The sequence below is a fragment of the Equus caballus genome, chromosome 28 (assembly GCF_041296265.1).
Source record: "Equus caballus isolate H_3958 breed thoroughbred chromosome 28, TB-T2T, whole genome shotgun sequence".
NCBI lineage: Eukaryota > Metazoa > Chordata > Mammalia > Perissodactyla > Equidae > Equus > Equus caballus.
Genome location: NC_091711.1, coordinates 42,231,259 through 42,251,984, shown reverse-complemented (window position 1 = coordinate 42,251,984; position 20,726 = coordinate 42,231,259). Strand labels below are relative to the sequence as shown.

General features: G+C 39.0%; 1 protein-coding gene across 5 annotated transcripts in view; it reads right to left on the bottom strand.

The window, feature by feature from the left end:
• Positions 1 to 20,726, bottom strand: part of TNRC6B (trinucleotide repeat containing adaptor 6B) — a 237,441-nt gene that overhangs the window by 185,990 nt on the left and 30,725 nt on the right. For 2 of the 5 annotated variants that reach the window (XM_070253656.1, XM_070253658.1), the window contains exon 2: positions 20,004 to 20,070. The exons of the other annotated variants lie outside the window; for them this stretch is intronic. The gene's annotated coding sequence lies outside the window, so the exon portion shown is untranslated. The remainder of the gene's footprint in view (positions 1 to 20,003; positions 20,071 to 20,726) is intronic. 5 annotated transcript variants of the gene reach the window in all.

Sequence of the window (20,726 nt, the reverse complement as noted above, 5' to 3'; positions counted from 1 at the left end):
ATCATTTTGAAGTCAAAGTGAAACTAAAACTTAAAGAGATTTCTGCTTCTGGGAATGGTAAACTAGGTAATTCAGACCAACTCTCCTGTGGAGGACAGCCAGAAAACATGGACAAAATAGAGAAAATATCTTGAAGGCAGAGGGGCACTAACAAGTTAATGAAGAATTACCAGATACAAAAATCAATTCCAGGTAAAGGATATACCCAAATGTGAAAGATAAATAACCTTTTAGAAGATAATATGGGATAATGTTTCCATAACCAAGGGGTAGGGAAGGATTTCTTAAGCAGGACACAAAAAGCACCTATTATTAAAATACAGATAAATCTGACTACATGAAAATTCAGAATTTTTGTTCATCAAAAGATATTCTCAAGAAAATGAAAAAGCAGGCAACATAAAACCAATAAAGGGCTCATGCTGAAAATGACAAAGAGTTCTAACAAGTTTTTAAAAAACAAGCCAGATAACGCAACAGGAAAATGGGTAAGAGGCTAGACGAGACATGTCACCAAACAAACAAAAACTACATTATCTAAAAGACCAATAAACATATGAAAAGGTGTCGTCTCAATAGTAAGTGAGAGAAATATAAAAGAAAACCATAATGGAAAATACAAAAGAAAATCATAATTGTATACCATTATATACCAGAATGGCTAAAAATTTAAGTCTGATAAGTATCGCCAAGGATCAGGAACAATAGGAACTCTTGTATACTGCTTGTGTCAATGTAAATTGTTATATGGAATACAGTTTCCATTATTCTTCTACAGTTAAAGGCGGACACATTTCATGATCCAGTAATTCCACTCCCAGGTATAAACCCAGCTGAATTCACACACATGCATACCAAAAGACATAAACAAAAATAATCAGAGCAGTACTATTCATAATGGCCCCTACCTGGGAACAACCCAAATATTCTCAAAAGTAGAATGGATAAATATATTCTGGCATTGGGGCTGGCCCCGTGGCCAGGTGGTTAAGTTCATGCGCTCTGCTGACGCGGCCCAGGGTTTCGCCAGTTCGAATCCTGGGCACAGATATGGCACTGCTCATCAAGCCATGCTGAGGTGGCATCCCACATGCCACAACTAGAATGACCCACAACTAAAAATATACAACTATGTACCGGGAGGCTTTGGGAGAAAAAGGAAAAGTAAAAAAATCTTAAAAAAAAAAAAAAAATATATATATATGTATATATTCTGGCACATTCATAAAATGGAATATCAAACAGCAATGAAAATGAAGGAACAGCCACACATAACATGGATGGATCTTGCAAATATAATGACCAGATACAAAAAAATATACAGCAAGTGATTCTGTATTCAAAATCAGCCAAAACTATAATGTTTAGAGGCACATGGGTGGTAAAGGAGAAAGGAAAGAAAGAAATCAGAAGAGTGGTTACCTGTAGGTGGGAGGGAGGGACTACGACTGGCAAAGGTCACTAAGAAAGAGCTACTGGGTCCCTACAATGTCCTACTCCTTGAGCTCAGAGGTGGTTACTTTAAAATAATCATTAAGTTTTACATTTGTGTTTTATGCAGTTTTCTGATAGTGTGATATATTTTACAATAAGAATGAAAGCAAAACAGAAGTAAAATTAATACAAAGGGAAAAGTGGTATCTTTGCATAATTTTAAAAATTAGATCACAGAAGCCAAATTCCTTAGATGGCATCTGGCCCTTCATTATCCAGCCCTGTCTCTCTAGTCTCATTTCTTGCCACCCACCTTTCCTACACGTAGTCTGCCAGACTTGCTCTCAACCCTGTGCTTTCTCTACCTTTACTTGTGATACTTCTCTATCTAGAAAACCATGCAGGCATATCCTAATCATCCTTCTGCCGGACTAAGTACAAACTGTCATTCAAGACACAGCCTGGGTGTCATCTCCTGTGAGAAACCTTTTCAGGAGACAGACTCTAGAACCACACTGCCTGGTTCAAATTCCAGATCTGCCATTTACTGGTTGTGTGACCTCTGTCAAGTTACCAAACTTAGTTTTATAGCTTCCTCATGTGTAAAACGGGATAAAAACATTACCTGCCTCACTGGGTTGTTGCGAAGATTAAATGAGCAGATGTATGCAATGTGCTTGGAACATGCCTGGGAAAAAGTAAGCACTAAGTATTAGCTGTTATTATTGTCTATTATTGGCTACTATTATTACCTAGTATTATTATTAACTAGGTATTAGCTATTATTAGTATCAATACACTCTGATAGCTTTGCCCCTATCCCCTGAAGCCCGTCCACATCAGATACTCTTCCTCTGCGTTCCCATGGCTCAGTATTATAGTTTGTTTTCTTGTACACAGCGCTTATGGATAGCTAATTCCTTGAGAGCAGGAACTAAATCTTTCACGTCTCAATCGCCAACATCTAGCACAGTGCCAGGCACGCAACAGATGCTCAGTGAAGGCCTGTGGAATGAACAAGCCACAAAGACTCCAAACACGGATCGCTGTCACATGTAAGAGCGGTCCTTCAGTGTTGCCGTATCCTGTGTGTACACCACAAACTGGAAGCATGGTCTTGATAAGATTCCTACAGCAATTACCTCAGAATATGGGTGTACACTCCCTCTGGTAGCAACCAAAGAGGGACAAGTAATAATACTTGTCCTACCTACCTAACATGAAGCTGCGCTGAGGCTCAAAAGATGACTACGATAATACTTTTTTGAAGTGTGAAGCTCTACTACATGAAGTTTTGTTGCCTCAGTGAAACAACAGGATTATTGTTGAATTCAAGTCTGGAGAAGCCTTCAAAGCGCAATAAGGAATTAATATCATGTAAAAATGCAATCTGATATGGTCTAAGATAAGATTTTTATTTTAGGGTTAAAATACCTTGCAATGAAATTTCCTGATTCTCTCATTTAGTTATTGACAATTTATAGAATGTCAAAACAAACATTAGTATATGTAAATGTTCACAGCAGCATTATTCATAATAGACAAAAAGTGGAAACAACCCAAATGTCCATCAACTGGCGAATGGACAAACAAGCTGTGGTACCTCCACTCAGTGGAAAACTACTCAGCGATAAAAAGGAACCAACTACTGATACATAGTACATCGTGGGTGAACCTCAAAAACACACTCAGAGAAAGAAGCCATCTGTGAAAGACCATATATTGTAGCATTCCTTACATGAAATGTTCAGAAAAGGCAAATCTAGAGAGACAGAAAGCAAATTAGTAGTTGCCTGGAGATGGGAATGGGTACAAGGATTGACAGCAAATGGGCATGAAGGGTCTCTTTGGACTGATGGAAATGTTCTAAAATTGGGTTTGATGATGATTACACAACTGTGTAAGTTTACTAAAAATGTTTCAATTGTATACCTAAAATGGGTGAATTTTATGCTATGTAAATTATACCTCAATAAAGTTGTTTTTTGAAAACACAAATATTTGGTACTTGTTTACAGCTAGTTATAATTCCCACATCTTTAAACTATCATCCACACATGGGGTCAAATAACACAAGAATAAAGCATAACAAGAAAAATCAGTTTTTAGAAATAAAAAATAAAAATATGTCATGTACTAAATATCTTAAAAACCCAATGTGTCATCTATACTTATTCTCTAGGAGCAACAAACAATGATCTTGATAAACAGGCTTTCACTGTCATTTGTTTATTTCATCCCACCTGTGCGAACATACAGTCTGGCTTCATCTGCATTTATAATTGCAAACACGAATATTTGGCATAATGCACCCCCCTGCTTTTATGGCCAAACAGCAAGCACAAAAAAGTCTATACAGAAAGCATAGTATCTAAGGAGATAAAGAGAATAATGAAATACATTCAATAAACAGGATTTGTAAGGTAGAGTTTAAACTAACCTTTATAAATTGACAGTTCTTTATACAAATGTACTTCAGATTAAATTCTACAACAAGCCCTAAAATGCTATCCAAATTAGTTTGCTGAACTGGAATTGTTAAATTGGATAGTGCTTAAAGTAGGTCACTGGCTCGGGCTTGAAAGTATTTGGTAATGCAGAGATCTACTTGCAAAGTCATTTGTCATAATGAGATTTGACTTAGACAAAACAAGAGAAACCACACTGGTTGGGTGTCAACCGTCAGTTGTATTTTATGCAAATGAATCTCATTTTAGATTTATCTCACTGCAGACTCTTGAACAGGGAAATAACAAGATGAAAGAAGTATTTTCTGAAGAGTAAATCCGGTGGCAATGTTTAGAAAAATGCCTCTTTTGCTTCCTATCCCTTTGTCCCTCACGTCTACTCAGTCTCCAACTCAGTCTCCAAAGACCACTCACCTTTCTTTTGATATGTCTTTCATGTGTATTCCTTTCTCTCCACTTCTACTCTCATCACTATAATCCTAATTTGTGTCAGGAGGCATTAAAGAACAGGAAAACTGGGAAAAGAAGCCAAACTAGAGACCATTAGAAAAATCTAAGATGGAAGTGAAGAGGACTTGGTCTCAAGCAGCGGTTCTCAAAGTGTGGTCCCCAGACTAGCAGCATCAGCACCTACCTCCTGGGAACTTTCTGGAAATGCAAATTCTCAGGCTTTACCCAGACCTATTGAATCAGAAACTCTGGGGGCAGGACCAGCAATCTGTTTTTAACTAACCCTCCAGGTGATTCTGATGTAGGCTGAAGTTGGAGAACTAGTGGTTTAGAGAGAAGCAGAAGAGGAAGGAATGGGCCAAGATGAGAAGAGAATTTGGGGACCTGCTAAAAATCCCATCACAATGTCCCTCCAATCTCCAACCCAACCTATCCAAAAAGAACTCTTCTCCAAACCTGTTCTTCCAAGTATTACTCATTTCTGACATCGTAACCCTCTACAGTGCTAACATTCAATCTCCCTTCCCACCAGTCCTCATCTAATACACTAATCTTGGTGACTCCACGGTTGGGGCTCTAGGCAGCCAAGAAAAGAAATGCAATATATATGGGAAATTATGATTAAAAAAAAAAAGGCCCTTCAAATCAGTGGAGAAAAGATGAATTATTCAATAAATGGTTTTGGAGTAACTGGCTAGTCATTGTGGGAGTGGAGATTAGAAAGCTATATTCTTTACTCTTTACATCTTACTCCATACACCAAAATAAAATTCCAGGTAAATCAAACACCTTAATTAAAAACCAAAAGGAATATGAAAGTAGTAGACAAAATTATCATAAAAATATTTTTATAATTTCCAATTGGGGAAGGTCTTCCTAAAAGAATAATAATTTCACCCATAAGGCATAAAATAACTTACTAATAAAGTTTACTATATAGAAATCTAAAACTTTTCTATGGCCAATCAAATGATCATAAAATAAAAAGACATACTAGAAAAATATTTGTAATGCATAACAGGTAGAGTTCTGTCATATTGTTAAGAAAAAGATGAATAAACCTGACAGATAACTGGAAAGAGGAAAAGAGTACACAATTCACAAAAAGAAAAAATATAGAGAATAAAAACATAAACAATATTTTTTAAAAATTCTTTTTTTACCTAGCAAATTGCAAAGTTTAAGAAGATTGACAATGCCCAGATATGGAGACAGTGGCACCATCATATACTGACGGTAGCTATAAAGTGCCTTTCTACAGAATAATACAACACCCAACAAAATGTAAAATATGCATTTCTTTCACACAGTAATTCCACTTCTAAGAATGAATTCTACCAAAAATACTCACAAGCGTACAAATGTATTTGTATAAAGATATTCATTGCTACTGGTGAGGCACCATATGTAATCCTGAACAACCTAATGTCAACCACTCAGGGAATGGTAATAGAAATAAGAGAATATTATGCAGCCATTAAAAAGAAGGAGGCAAAAGTAACATGGAAGATGTTTACAACATCTTGTTTGGTTAAAATAAAAGAAGTGTCACAAAACATTATGTATAGTTTAATACATACATACATATAAAACATATAGATTAATACTGTATGTTGGGGCCGGCCCGGTGGTACAGCAGTTAAGTGCACACGTTCTGCTTCAGCAGCCCGGGGTTCACCAGTTCGGATCCCGGGTGCAGACACGGCACTGCTTGGCAAAAGCCATGCTGTGGTAGGCATCCCACATATAAAGTAGAGGAAGATGGGCACGGATGTTAGCTCAGGGCCAGTCTTCCTCAGCAAAAAGAGGAGCATTGGCAGCAGATGTTAGCTCAGGGCCAATCTTCCTCAAAAAAAAAAAACTGTATATATAATATATACAATGTATAATATATTATATGCTAGAATGAAAATATAGGGAGAAAAGTCTGGCAAGATATACAACCACCTTTAAAAAAAGGTACCGTTGAGGAGTGGGATGGGGGGATTTTCCATTTTCTACTTCATAAACTTCAAATTATTTACAAAGAATATGAATTGCTCTTATAATAAAAATAAATCTGATCATGTCATTCCTTTGTTCAAAAAGTTCTAAAGCCTCCCAGCCCACAGAGAATACAGTCCACACTGCTCAGTCAGAGGTAAGGATGGTCCAGCTATGTCGCCTGGCACCCCACCCACCACCAGGGTGAACTCCTCTGATAAGGCATGTTGGGAAGGGGTATCTGTCCCCTGTTCTGCATTGTGTCCCTCCTGAAGCCTAGCGCCACATGGCCAAAAGTGGTCACCTCTGACAACTTTTTCTGCCATTATCAAAGCTTTTATTGTGATGGAACACATTGGAATAGCATTCTAACTTGTTCTTTTCAGAACAATGTTGACAGAGCTGCTCAAATAAATTAATAGATTCCTTCAATTGCTTTTGTGGGAAAATAAGTTCACATGCCAATCTTCGGGCTGATCAATACAATCCCACCACTGAAAACCAAAATCTAATATGTTTTTTGGCTAATAAATATCAAGAAATAATGTTTTATTTTTCTCATTTTTCATAGCCATTTTTTGGCATACATCCGGCATCCTATGTAACACATGGATACAAAGTTTACAATTGTTCAGGAGCAAGGGAAGAGTGGGAGAAGACATGAGAGGTGGAGACAGTTTTGTGATCTCTCTGGCTGGGTTGTAATGGAGGTCCCACCAAGTACTCAGACACCATCCTGATCAAGTTCCACTACTCACCATGCAAGCCCAAACTCACTCAAGCTGTCAAGGCACAGCAATATCACACCATCTCTATGTCAGTGCAAGTTTGACCCAGGGTTCAAGTAATAGATACAGAATGTCTCTGCAAGAAATTTGGATGCTTCCAAAAAAATATGATGCTATGCTTGAGTGACAGAACCTCTTCTCTGCTCATCCATAACAGCAAGGGCTTCTTAGACTTTGCTGGGTAATATCTGAGCCTGATTCTAACCCACTCCTTATGGCTGACAGTCCTCACAGACCTCCTGAGAAAGAACTGACCATTTCAGTAGTACCCTGTGTCTAAAGATCTGGAATCTGAAGTCTCATAAAATTTTTGCCATGATCAGGCACTTAGTGGTTGACTATTTATTATGGACACCAATGTGTTCAATATAAGACAGACAGTGCTTTCCAAAGTCAGGAAGGTAGGCATGTTTATATGTTTCTAAGACAATCAACTTAATAAAATACAGACTCATGGGGTCAGGAATGAGAGGGGTGCTGTGGACCCAGAGTGCATGGAAGGCCCAGGCTAGAATCACAAGCTCAGTTACCTGGTGACAACATGGATGAACCAGTGTTTAACAGTCAATCACATCTGCCTTCAGCCTGTAGTTTATAGGTTATCGTACTCGTGACTTTTTGTTCTGACGTCCATCTCCCCTATCAACTATGAGAGGAACGGAGTACCTTACTCATATTTGTATTCACAGCGCTTGGCACAGAGCAGGTAGCCAGTAAACGTTTGCTAAATTAATGAAGCATATGCTTTAAGAAATTATACATCACACAATAAAGGGGCATATGGCAAAAGCTGGTAGTTGCCCACACTTCCTACTGCAATCTAGATTTGGTTGGGAGTAACTCTGTACTCAGCTGTATTTCCCAACCTGTCTTATGGACAGAGGTGGCCATGTGTCCCAGCTCTGGTCAATAAGAGGCACATCATTAGATGAGGCACACCTTTTGTACACCACTCTTCCGCCTTCTTCCTGGGGCTGGGGTGTGGTGGTGTTGCGGGCGAAGCAGAGAAATGACTTTGCCACTATCAAGAGAGACACATCTAAGGATGGATAGAAGGAATCTGAGACATTAACACCTCTGTAGAGTGACTGCACCAGTCTTTGATTACTTACTTCTCAATTTTATGTTGTTTAAGAGAAAATAAATCTCTATTTGGTTAAAGAAAAGTTGGATTTTCCATTACCTGTAGTCGAATTCATTCCTAATTGATAAGTGTACATAGCAGTAGGAGGAAGAATTGAGGGTACTTCAATAATCCAAAGAACAAAAATTTTATCCTAATAACTGAATGAGTATACTTTTCTTCTTCTTTGTGGTAATGCAACTGTAAAGATTTCTAGAGTGCGTGATATCATTAAATGATAGCACTCTAGCTAGCAGCTCAATAATGATTTGAGATGATCTAACCAAATCAAAATGTTTGGAAAGAGTGTTGATGCTTATATGCACCAACACATATTGCAGTATCATCAGCAATAAGACCAACTAAAACAGATCAACTCCAAGATCACATGAAATTAGCAATAATCTCCTCTCAACTACATGGAAGTGGTAATTAAAACCCAAAGTGGGAGAGAAAATTGAAAGCATTTCAAAGAACACCTGCAGAAGAATGCTACGATTCTAGCAGCATATTAAACTTCTGCTTTGTCAAATATGTTCTACATTCAACATCTGGCCTTTCCACAGCTAGTGCCTACCAATCCAACGTTAAAAAAACACTGTTTGTTTAAGTAACAGCCACTGAGAAATTTTAATCCCTTTCAAGGGCAGTTCAGTTGTAGTTCGCATTCACTTCTGAAGAAAGCAAAGTAAAACAGCTATCTTAACCTTTGCTATTTTACACACAAAACTCTCCAGCCAGGGGTAACTCATATTTAATTCTTGATTTCAGAAGACTTCCATTAAGTTCCCCTTCAAACTGTTCGTTTTTAGTATTTCTCATATATTTTGTATATTTTCTCTTAGACTTAATGAGTATTTGCTATCAAAATATGGTATTTCATCAATTCTGAGATGCACAACTTTTTCTTTACATGTTAACATCTTTGGGGGCCAGCCTGGTGGCGCAGCGGTTAAGTGCGCACGTTCCGCTTTGGTGGCCCAGGGTTCACTGGTTCGGATCCCGGGTGCGGACATGGCACCAATTGTCAAGCCATGCTGTGGTAGGCATCCCACATATAAAGCAGAGGAAGATGGGCACGGATGTTAGCTCAGGGCCAGTCTTCCTCAGCAAAAAGAGGAGGATTGGCAGCAGATGTTAGCTCAGGGCTGATCTTCCTCAAAAAAAAAAAAAAATCTCTGAAATCCAGATAGGTTTTAAAATTAATGCCATCTTATATCTTACAATTAATTTGCAGCATTCTTTCTTTCTTAATGGAGCATAAAATAATGGTATGGCTTACAATTGATGGCATCTTAAGTTGAATAAAATATGATAGTAGTAACCCCTAACATTTATTGAATGCATACTATGTGCCAGTCACAATGCTTTACATGTAATAACTCATCTACTCATTAAAACAACCCATGAAGAAGGCACTACTGTAATCCCATTTCAGAGAGAAGGAAACTGAAGCCAAGAGCTTAAATAACATAGTCACTGGCAGTAGAACTCAAACTGACTCCAAAGCTTAAGCTCTTACTATTGTGTCATAACTGAAAGCTCAAAAACACTCTCCTATTTTCCTCCATTCATCATAAAAATGGTCTTTGTTTGAAAATGTTTTGATTTTGTCATCACTCTTGAAAGATGGTTTTTTCTTTTGGCACTTTGACAACAGCACTCTGTCTTGTGTCTTTCACTGCTGCTAACGAGAAGTCAGTTATCGGTCTGTGGTCTGAGAGCAGTCTGCTTTCTCTCTCTGCCCACTATTAAGACCTTATATTTGCCAATGTGTCTAGGGCATATTGTGTTTCTTCATCCTGCTTGTACTTACTAATTCAGAGGAATCAAGTCTTTCATCAATTTTGGAAAATCTCAATCATTATCTCTTCGAATACTGCCTCTCTCTCAATTTTTCTATTATCTCCTACTAGAACTCTGATGAGATGTTAGACCTTCTTAGTCTATCTTCCATGCACCTTAATCTTTCTTTTATATGTTTTCTTTGTCCTCTCTGGGTTTCAGGCAATTTCTTTAGCTCTATCTTCTAGTTCATTACTTCTCTTCATATGTATCTAATCTGCTGTTGTCAATTAACTACTAAGTTCAATAATCATGTTCCTCATTTCTGAAAAGGTTCTTTTTCAAATATACCTGGTTATTATTATTTTTTAAAACAGCTATTGAGATAGCTCTACAGCGACTCACAGCAGTTGAAAAACTCACCCTTGACATACAAGACTTTCAACCTAGCTATTTCTGATGGTCTCAATTACCTACTTACACTATTAATAATCTGCTTTCCTTTCTTTAAAGATATTAAGTATTTTTATTTTATGTTCAGTTTCCAATCATTGCAATATTGTAGTCTTTTCGAATCAGATGATTCTTGCTGCTTCTGCTGACTCACTCATTGTGGCTTGCTTCCTAAGTGTTTTGTGATTTTTCATTACAGGCTTCTGTTCTGTGGAATTTTATTTGTGGGACTTCTTTGAGTCCTAAGTAGGGTATTTTTTTCTTCTAAGAATATTTGTGTTGCTCTGGTAGGTTCCTGAAGGCACTACTAACCCAAGAACAATTTAAAGTAAATTAGCCTGAGTTTTTCGTTATACAGACAGGACAAATTCAAGTCCCACATCCATACGTGGGCCAGTTTATGGTTATGAATTTTCACGGGAGATTTAAAAAAAAATTTACTATGGAAAAATTTAAACACATAAGTAGACAGAATATATAATGAACCTTCATGTGCTCATCATCATCGTAAATGATTGTCAACTCCTGGACAACACTGTGTCATCTACATCCAACCCACATCTGTCTCCCTGCCTCTGCATTAGTTTCAAAGCAAATCCATTTCATTGAGAAATACATCAGTAATTATTTATTTTTTTAAGTTTTTTTTTGGTTTTTGAGGAAGATTAGTCCTGAGCTAACTGCTGTCAATCCACCTCTTTTTGCTGAGGAAGACTGGCCCTGAGCTAACATCCATGCCCATCTTCCTCTACTTTATACGTGGGACACCTACAACAGCATGAATGCCAAGCAGTGCCATCTCCGCACCCGGGATCCAGACCGGCGAACCCCAGGCCGATGAAGCGGAACGTGCACACTTAACTGCTGTACCACTGGGCCCACCCAGTATTTATCTTTAATATATAAAGACTGTTAAAAACTCACAATACCACTATTACACTTAAAAATATTAATAATAATCCCAATACCAGCAAGTAACAGTGAGTATTTAAATTTCCAATTGGCTCATAAATGTGTACAAGGTTTTGTTTGCTTTGATATGCTTTTTTTCCTTTGCAACTTATTTGTTGAAGAAACCAGGTGGTTTGTCCTGCAGAGTTTCCCACAGTCTGGAGTCTTCTTACTGGACCCCCATGGTGGTATTTAACATGTTGCTCTGTCTTCTGTAATTCCTATAAATTAGATCTAGAAGCCAGATCAATTTGTATAGGAAAAGGAAGATATATGCTTAATGTAGCACCTGCAAATGGTAACCAAAAAGGTTTTACTTTTTAAAGTATCATTATGAACTCATAAATTTTTCAGTCAATGTTTTTATTGGTATTCAAATAGTCTCATCACTGGCCAAAGGAAGTCTCCTCATGCGTGCTCTTGAGTCTTTTTGATGTGAGTCTTGTCATAGTCTTTGATGACTTCCTTGGTATATGGTATAACAAGAAATTCTAGGTTTATCTTGTATAATTCCTGCTGCAGGCCTAAATCAGCTATCCAAGGAATCCTGCTTCTTTTTAGTGAGAATTGCTATTTCAAGACCATAATTTGGGCACTAGGGTTACTTACGTACTGCTAACGGGCTGGTCATTGTTTCTAGGCCTTTTCATGGAATGAGTTATCAGGTGTTTTTATTGTTTGTTTGGGTTTTTTTTTTTAAAAGATTGGCACCTAAGCTAACAACTATTGCCAATCTTCTTCTTTTTTTTTTCCCCTGCTTTTTCTCCCCAAATCCCCCCAATACATAGTTGTGTATTTTAGTTGTGGGTCCTTCTACTTGTGGCATGTGGGATGCCACCTCAACATGGCCTTGTGAGCAGTGCCATGTCTGCGCCCAGGATCCGAACCCAGGAAACCCTGGGCTGTGGAAGCAGAGCACGCGAACTTAACCACTTGGCCACAGAGCCGGCCCCTGTTTGTTTTTTTTAAAGACAAAATATATCAAGAGTTTACTGAAACTTCAAATTCAAAATCAAGTTAATCAAGAGAATGAGAAGACAAGCCACAGAATAAGAGAAAATATTTGCAAAAGACATATCTGATAAAGGACTGTTATCTAAAATATACAAAGAACTCTTAAAACTCAACAGTAAGAAAATGAACCCAATTAAAAAATGGACAAAAGATGTGAACAAGACACCTCACCAAAGACAACACACAGATGGCAAATAAGCATATGAAAAGATGCTCAACGTTCTATGTCATTAGGGAATCACAAATTAAACAACAAGATACCACGACACATCTTAGAACGGCCAAAAACTAAAACACTGACAACACCAAATGCTAACAAGGATGTGGGGCAACAGGAATGCTCATTCATGGCTGGTGGGAATGCAATACAGTACAGCCACTTTGGAGGATGGTTTGGCAGTTTCTTACAAAACTAAATATAATCTGGGGCCGGCCCGATGGCGCAGTGGTTAAGTGCGCACGTTCCGCTTCAGCGGCCAGGGGTTCGCTGGTTTGGATCCCGGGTGCGGACATGGCACTGCTTGGCACGTCACGCTGTGGCAGGCGTCCCGAATATAAAGAAGAGGAAGATGGGCATGGATGTCAGCTCAGGGCCAGTCTTCCTCAGTAAAAAGAGGAGGATTGGTAGTAGTTAGCTCAGGGCTAGTCTTCCTCAAAAAAAAACCAAAGCAACTAAATATAATCTTACAATCTAGCAATTGCACTCAAATATTTATCCAAAGGAATTTGAAATTTATATCCACACAAAAACCTACACACTGATGTTTACAGCAACTTTATTCATAATCGCCAAAACTTGGAAGCAAGTAAGATGTCCTTTAGTAAGCGAACGGATAAACTGGAACATCCAGAAAATGGAATATTATTCAGTGCTAAAAAGAAATGAGCTATCAAGTCATGAAAAAACATGGAGGAACCATCGATGCATATTACTAAGTGAAAGAAGCCAATCTGAAAAGGCCACATACTGTATGATTCCAACCATATGACATTTTGGAAAACACAAAACTATGGAGGTAGTAAAAAGATCAGAGGTTGCCAGGGACTCTTGGGGAGGTAGAAACAAATCAGGGGAGCACAGAGGATTTTTAAGGCAGTGAAACTATTCTGTACAATACCATAATGGTGGATACTTCTTATTATACATTTGTCAAAACCCACAGAATGTACAACAACCAAGAATGAACCCTAATGTAAACCCGATTTTGGGTGATAATGATGTGTCAATATAGCTTCATCAGCTGTAACAAATGTTTCACTCTGGCGCAGGATGTGGATGGTGGGGGTGGCTGGGGGATGGGGCAGGAGGTATATAGGAACTCTGCACTTTCTGCTCAATTTTACTGTGAACCCAAAACTGCTCTAAAAAATAAAGTCTATTAAAAAAATCAGGGGCTGGGGGGCTGGCCCCGTGGCTCACTGGTTAAGTTCGTGTGCTCCGCTGCAGGCGGCCCAGTGTTTCGTTGGTTCAAATCCTGGGCGCGGACATGGCACTGCTCGTCAAACCATGCTGAGGCAGCATCCCACATGCCACAACTAGAAGGATCCACAATGAACAATATACAACTATGTACCGGGGGTCTTTGGGGAGAAAAAAGAAAAAAATTAAAAATAAATAAAAATTAAAAAAATTTTAAAAAGCAGGTGCTGGCCCAGTGGCGTAGTGGTTAAGTTTGCACACTCCCTTCGCCAGTGGGGGTTTGCAGGTTTGGATCCCAGGTGTGGAACTACACACGGCTCATCAAGGCATGCTGTGGCAGTGTCCCACATACAAAATAGAGGAAGATTGGCACAGAGGTTAGCTCAGGGACAATCTTCCTCAAACAAAAAGAGGAAGACTGGCAACAGATGCTGGCTGAGGACCAATCTTCCTCACCCAAAAAAGAAAAAACAATCAGGGTTTTAATTAACCTCTTTTATTTTATATCTGTATCTCCTTTCACCCATGTTGAGAATTTGGGTCTCAACAACAGTGGAAATAATAAAATATCACATAATTACTCATTTGCTTTATCTGACAATACACACATGCCAACAATCTCAGAATAGTAATACTGACACAATCACCAATAGTATATGGGTACAGTTGAAGGGTTTTGTTGTTGTTGCTGTTCCTATTTCTTGCAGTTATTTTTTTGACCTGCTCCATTTCCGATCTGGGCCGGTTCACCCCTCCTTAGGCAACCTGGTGGTTCCCCGGTCCCGGGAGGTCACCATGTTGATGCTTAACTTCATGCAGACACCCTGTCAGCATAGCACCCAGCAGCCCAGAACCCCCAGGCTCAAGGGCTCCTCCTGCCTCAGCCTCTCAAATCAACAAATAAGCTACAGTCAGAGCAGTCTAGCTCCATTCCTGTCCTCTTGACCCTATTTCCCTTCTTTCCCCTCTCACAGTCAATCACTTTTTAAGCTTTTATGATTTATTCTTCCATTTAAAAAAATATAAACTGCAAATACTGACACCAAAGTATGCTAGAAACCCTGGCATTCACAGTGAATGGAAGAACAGAGTACAAAGACCACTGGTTTTGAGGTCAGAAGACTTAGTGTCCAGTTACTGTTTCACTACTTATTAGTTGACCTTGAGGAATAGTCTGATTTTTCAGAGCTTCAGTAGTCTTTTCTACATTATGAGGAAAGTAATAAATATCTACCTTATGTCGTCGCCGTGAGAATCAGATGAGACACAAAAAGCTTTTAAAGGTACAACTGTATATGGGTACATCCTTGGAATAAAGGTTTCTGAAGCTTAGCCCAAAATAATTCCGTTTATAATAAAAATCTCTTTCACTCTTAGGTACAAAGTAAGCAGGAATAATTTTTAAACTATTCCTTTATTAAGGAAGGACCCTTAAGAAGCAGGGGGAGAAGCTCAACTCAGACGAAAAGTTCCCAGCATTCTCCCAGGAGGAGGACCAAGGGGTCCTGGGAAGTCTCACGTGGAAGCCTGGTCCTTAGAGTCTGGGTCAGCAACGGTTAAGGAGCTGAACTTGCGGATCTCTATGGGAGAGCGAGGCCCACAGTGCCCTGCAAGACCGGCCCCGCCTACATCTATAGCTTTCTCCGCCCCTGCCTTCCTCTTCTGTCTCCAGCAAACCAGCCTTCCTCAGTGCCTCCAAGGCTTCAAGCTCTTTCCTCCCTCAGTACCTTCACTCCTGTTAGTCCCTTTGCCTGAAGGCTCTTGCTCCAAATGATCATCTGGCCAACGCCTACTTTTCCTTCCAATCTTGGCTTAAATGTTACTTTGTCAGAGAGGCCTTCCCTTGCCTCCCAGACTAAGTCAGATGCCCTAGTTAATCACTCTTACAGCTCCCTGTATTTTTCCTAAAAGGCACTTCTCAGGGTTTGGTATTACATATGCAGTAACATGACTGCTTGATTGTCTTTCTCCCACTAGACAAAAAGTTCTGTGATGATCAGCATATGTTTTGCTTATTTCCTTATCCCCAGTTCCTAGGTCCATGCCTGGTGTAGAGTAGGTACTCAATAAGTATTTGTTGAATGAATCAAAGCGTCAATGAAAAGTTTAATGCATCATATATAAAACTGAACTAGATCCTGAATACTGAGAAAGGTAGAAGGATCAAGTTGTTAAATATTAGGAAAATCTACATTCTAGAGCCTTCTCATAAGGGACCAATATTCCATTCCCCTCTAACTTGATTTTTTTATTTAAATATACAATCATTCAAATTGTGTACTTCCCTCTCTCCATATAATAAAGTAAGTTTTAGGTCAAAATATCCAGAAACAAGGCTTACTTGTGCTTGTCACAAAAACTAAGATTTTTCACTAGTGATGTTGTATAAGCTGAAGGTATTGTGACAAAGCAAAAATTTTCAAAGTAAAATACTCTACCCTCCTAAAAATGCCAAAAAGAAGACGTGTCTGTGGGAGAGGAATTCACAGGGAGGGGGAATCTAAAGATACAAAGAGACTTGAGAAATATATCAACCAAATGCTATATAATGATAATCTTTAAACACTACTTGATTTTTATGTAGCCAGAAATATGAAAGAGGACTTAGCATTTCTTTTCACTGGACATCATAAACAAAGTATGGTAGACAGAATGCACAATTTAAAAAAGGAAGTTAAGATTTCATTTACTTTTTTCTATCCATAGCCTTCATTTTTTTATTTCCACGCAAACAAATGATGAGAAATACTCCATATTTCTTAGATCAAGAAGAATAGGATTTTTATTCACTTGAACTCAAAGTGAAAGACCTTTTTTGAATTCTACATAGATTCTGATCAGCATCTATTAAAAAGTCTGCTGTACACAACTAAGTACCCAAAATTTACATACAGCCTTTACCATTTAAAGGAACCAGAGCTCCTCAAAGAAATGGATGATTCAAGACTGGACAGCAAATGTACAAGATAAGCTTAGACATCTGCCATATCAAAAGGCAAGGATACTAGGGGCTGGCCCAGGGGTGTAGTGGTTAAGTTGACATGCTCTACTTCAGCAGCCTGGGGTTTGCCAGTTCGGATCCAGGCGCAGACCTATGCACGGCTCATCAAGTCATGCTGTGGCAGCGTCCCGCATGTAAAATAGAGGAAGATGGGCACAGATGTTAGCTCAGGGCCAACCTTCCTCAAGAAAAAACAAAACAAGGATATTATAAAAAGTCTTCAGAAGTCAACTTCAAGAGGTTCCTCTCACTAGTCAAGAATGAGACAACCTGAAGCATCAATAAAAATAATCATTGCAATGGGTTCACATCTATTAAATATGTTAAAAATCCATAAGTTCATAATGATATTTTAAAAAACTCATTGGTTTCCTTTGGATGATGCTAGGGAACCACCTTATTATTTTGAAAACTGGTAAGTAAAGGGAAAGAATCAAGTATTTAACTTCTTTCCTGAATGAAGTGTCCTCAGATTAACCACAGAGTTGATATGGGAAACTTTCTCTAGCTAATTAATGAAGACAAATGATAGAATTAGAACATCACCATTTTACAACATAAGTTAACATAGCTAGGCATTGCTCTTCAATACCTGTTAACATGTACGATGAGACAACCGGTTATTAAATGCCTCCTAATGGAAGTAAACACCACCTTCTATAAAGTGTTCTTGCCAAATGAAAAGAACCTGAACTAGATCAAGCCTCTAGACATAACTGTTTACATGAAATACAAGATAGAGGAACATGTTAAACACACTGTGAGGATGCAATTAGCAAAATCCAGAAGGTGAGAAACTAAAGGACAGATGACCAAGTTTATTTTTAAGATAAATTGGGGGGAAGAAGAGAGGGGACCCTATAGATAAAAAGAGACTTAGGAAACACATTAACTACATGGTACCTTGGTCCTTGTTTGGGTCCTGATGCAAACAAATTTTACAAAGTCAGAGGAAATTTGAATACTGATTTTTCAGCGTGATATTAAGGAATTATTAATTTTTTAGATGTGATAATTGTATTATGCTTATTTTTTTAAATAAAAGCGGCCTTACCTTTTAGAGACACACACCAGAATATTTACCAGTGAAATATGTGTAAGGGGCTGCAGTCTTCTGAAGGTGTGTCTAGGGCGGGAGGATCTCCCTCTGGCTCCCTCACATAGTGGTTGTCAGCTGAAGGCCTCAGTTCCTCTCCATGTGAACCTTTCCACAGGCTACTTAAATGTCCTCACAATGTGGCAGGCTGCCTTCCCTCAGAGGGAGGGTCTAAGAGAGGAAGGCAGAAGCTGCAATGTCTTTTATGACTTAGCACCGGAAATCACACACCATCATTGCTTCAATATCCCACTCATTACACAGGTCAGCCCTACACACCGTAAGACAGGATTGCACAAAGGCATGAATACCAGGAGGTGAGGATCATCAGGCCGTCTTGGAGGCTGGCTACCACATCATGGCACTTAAGCTGCTGACTGTGACTTTCAAAACCCTTCATCATCTGGCTCCTACTGCACTCTAACCTCATTTCATTTCACCCTTTCTTGGTCCAGTAAACTCCAGTTTTACTGGCCTTTCTGAGTCTCAAAGGTGAGGAGTTTGTATCCAGTTTAGACCCTTTGTACTAGCTGTTCCCTCTGCTTGGATTATTTTCTCCACTCATCGTTTTATCATTCGGATATGACCAGAACTGTCACCTCCTCAGAGAGGCTTTTCCTGGCCACTAGAAGAAGCTGTCTATGCTCTTTCTAACCCAGAACCTAATTTTAATTCTTTGCAAAACACTTAGCATTATCTGATATTTTAGCACATCTGGCTCAGCATTAAACTCTCCAGCACAATTAGTCATCACACTCAACATGACTTCAACATCCAAAAGGGTAACCCAGCCAAACGCCCTGGCCTCTTGGTTCTGTAAACTGCTCAGCTCCAAGGGCCTTTTATTTCACTCAGCCTCAGCCACACCCTCCCACTGTCACACCAAATTCAATCCACTGTTTGATCCTTCTAATTCACTTGCTCAGGAACCCCATGAAATCAACTTTTCAGTTGTCATAAGACCTTCAATCCCTTGAGTCCATCTTCCCTCTTCCGCCTTCCTTTTTCTCCTTATCAAGCTTAAATTTAATAGTTAAAAATTAGAATCACTCCCTTGCAAGAACCCTCAACTCTCTTCCAAGGTCTCTTTCTTTCAAACTCTATAATCCCAGACCTCAAGTAACTGCCTTCTCCATACCCAGACTACTAGTGAAAAAGCATTCAACTAGACAGATTATTTTCACCATAAATTCAAGGTCACTAAATGGGCACTCAATCTTAACTGGTAATCCTACTAGATTTCACTGGTAAATTGGCTTTCTAATTTTTCCCGTCTCCAAGAGGGCTCACTCTTATCCATTTTTCCTTCCTCTACATCCTCTCATCCCTTTTAGCTAATGTCTTTGATTCTTCAATGAGAACTAAGAAGCCAAAACCCAAACTAGAAATCCGTCATCTTTTCATGACCAGCTGTATAAACCTAACAGAATATGTACCCACTTTCCCTTCTTTCCCATTTCAACAGAAGTGACCCTCCTCCTCCTTTTGAAGAACAATCCCTTCGCTTATGCTCCTTATCCCACCCCTTCTTCCCTACTCATAAACTCCAATATTATAATTATCTCATCTTTTTCCTCCATCAACCATCACCCACTCTGTCCTGGATCATTCCCATCTGTATACATTTAAACACTAGGACGTCCCCTCTTAAGAAACAAAGATTCGAGCAGGCCGGTGGCGCAGCAGTTAAGTTCGCATGTTCCGCTTCAGTGGCCCGGGATTCACTGGTTCAGATCCCAGGTGTGGACAGGGCACCACTTGTCAAGCCATGATGTGGCAGGCGTTCCACATAGAAAGCAGAGGAAGATAGGCACTGATGTTAGCTCAGGGCCAGTCTTCCTCAGTAAAAAGAGGAGGATCGGCAGCAGATGTTAGCTCAGGGCTAATCTTCCTCAAAAACAAAAACAAAAACAAAAGAAACAAACAAAGATTCTTCTTTGACCCCCTATTCCCCTTAGGTACTACTCCATTTCATTACTCCCTTCACAGCCAAACTTTGTTAAAGTGGTAATAAAAATGCTATCTGCACTTTCTCACCTCCCATGTATGCTCTGTTCAATCCATTCCAATATGACTTCTGCCTCCATCACCAACAATATCCATCCTGCCAAAATAATGAAGTTGATGCCGTCATCTTACTGGGCCTCTCAACAACACTAAATTCTGTTAATCATTTCCTCCTTCTTGAAATAATCTCTTGATTTCATTCAACCAATATTACTGAACACTAGCCCTGGTATAACACTGTTCTAGGCACTGGCTGGGGATACAGGGCTTCTGTGGCACCTCTCTCTCCTGGTTTTCCTTCTCTGTTTTTGACTCCTCTTCCTTCTCTTCTTCATCCTCCTCTGACCTGTTCTCTAAATGTTAGGTAACTCAGAAATTAATACCAAGCCCCTTTTTCTTTACTATCTCCTTAAATGACATCATCCATTCCCATGGTCTTAATATTATCCTTATAGTGCAAACTTTCAAATTCATATCTGCAGCTTGGAACTTTCCTTGGAACTCCGGTTCTCCTATATTCAATTACTTACTTGACATTTCTACTTGGATGCCTCAAAGCATCTGAAACTTAATATAACCAAAATTTAACTCTTGACAGTCCTCCCCAAACATTCTTGCTTTAGTAAATCTCAGTGAAAGACACAATATACAGCTCTCAAGCCATAAATCTTGATTCCTCTCTCTCCCTCCTATCCCATTTCTAATCAACCAGGAAGTTCCGCTGAGTCTGTCTCTAAAATATGTCTTGAACGT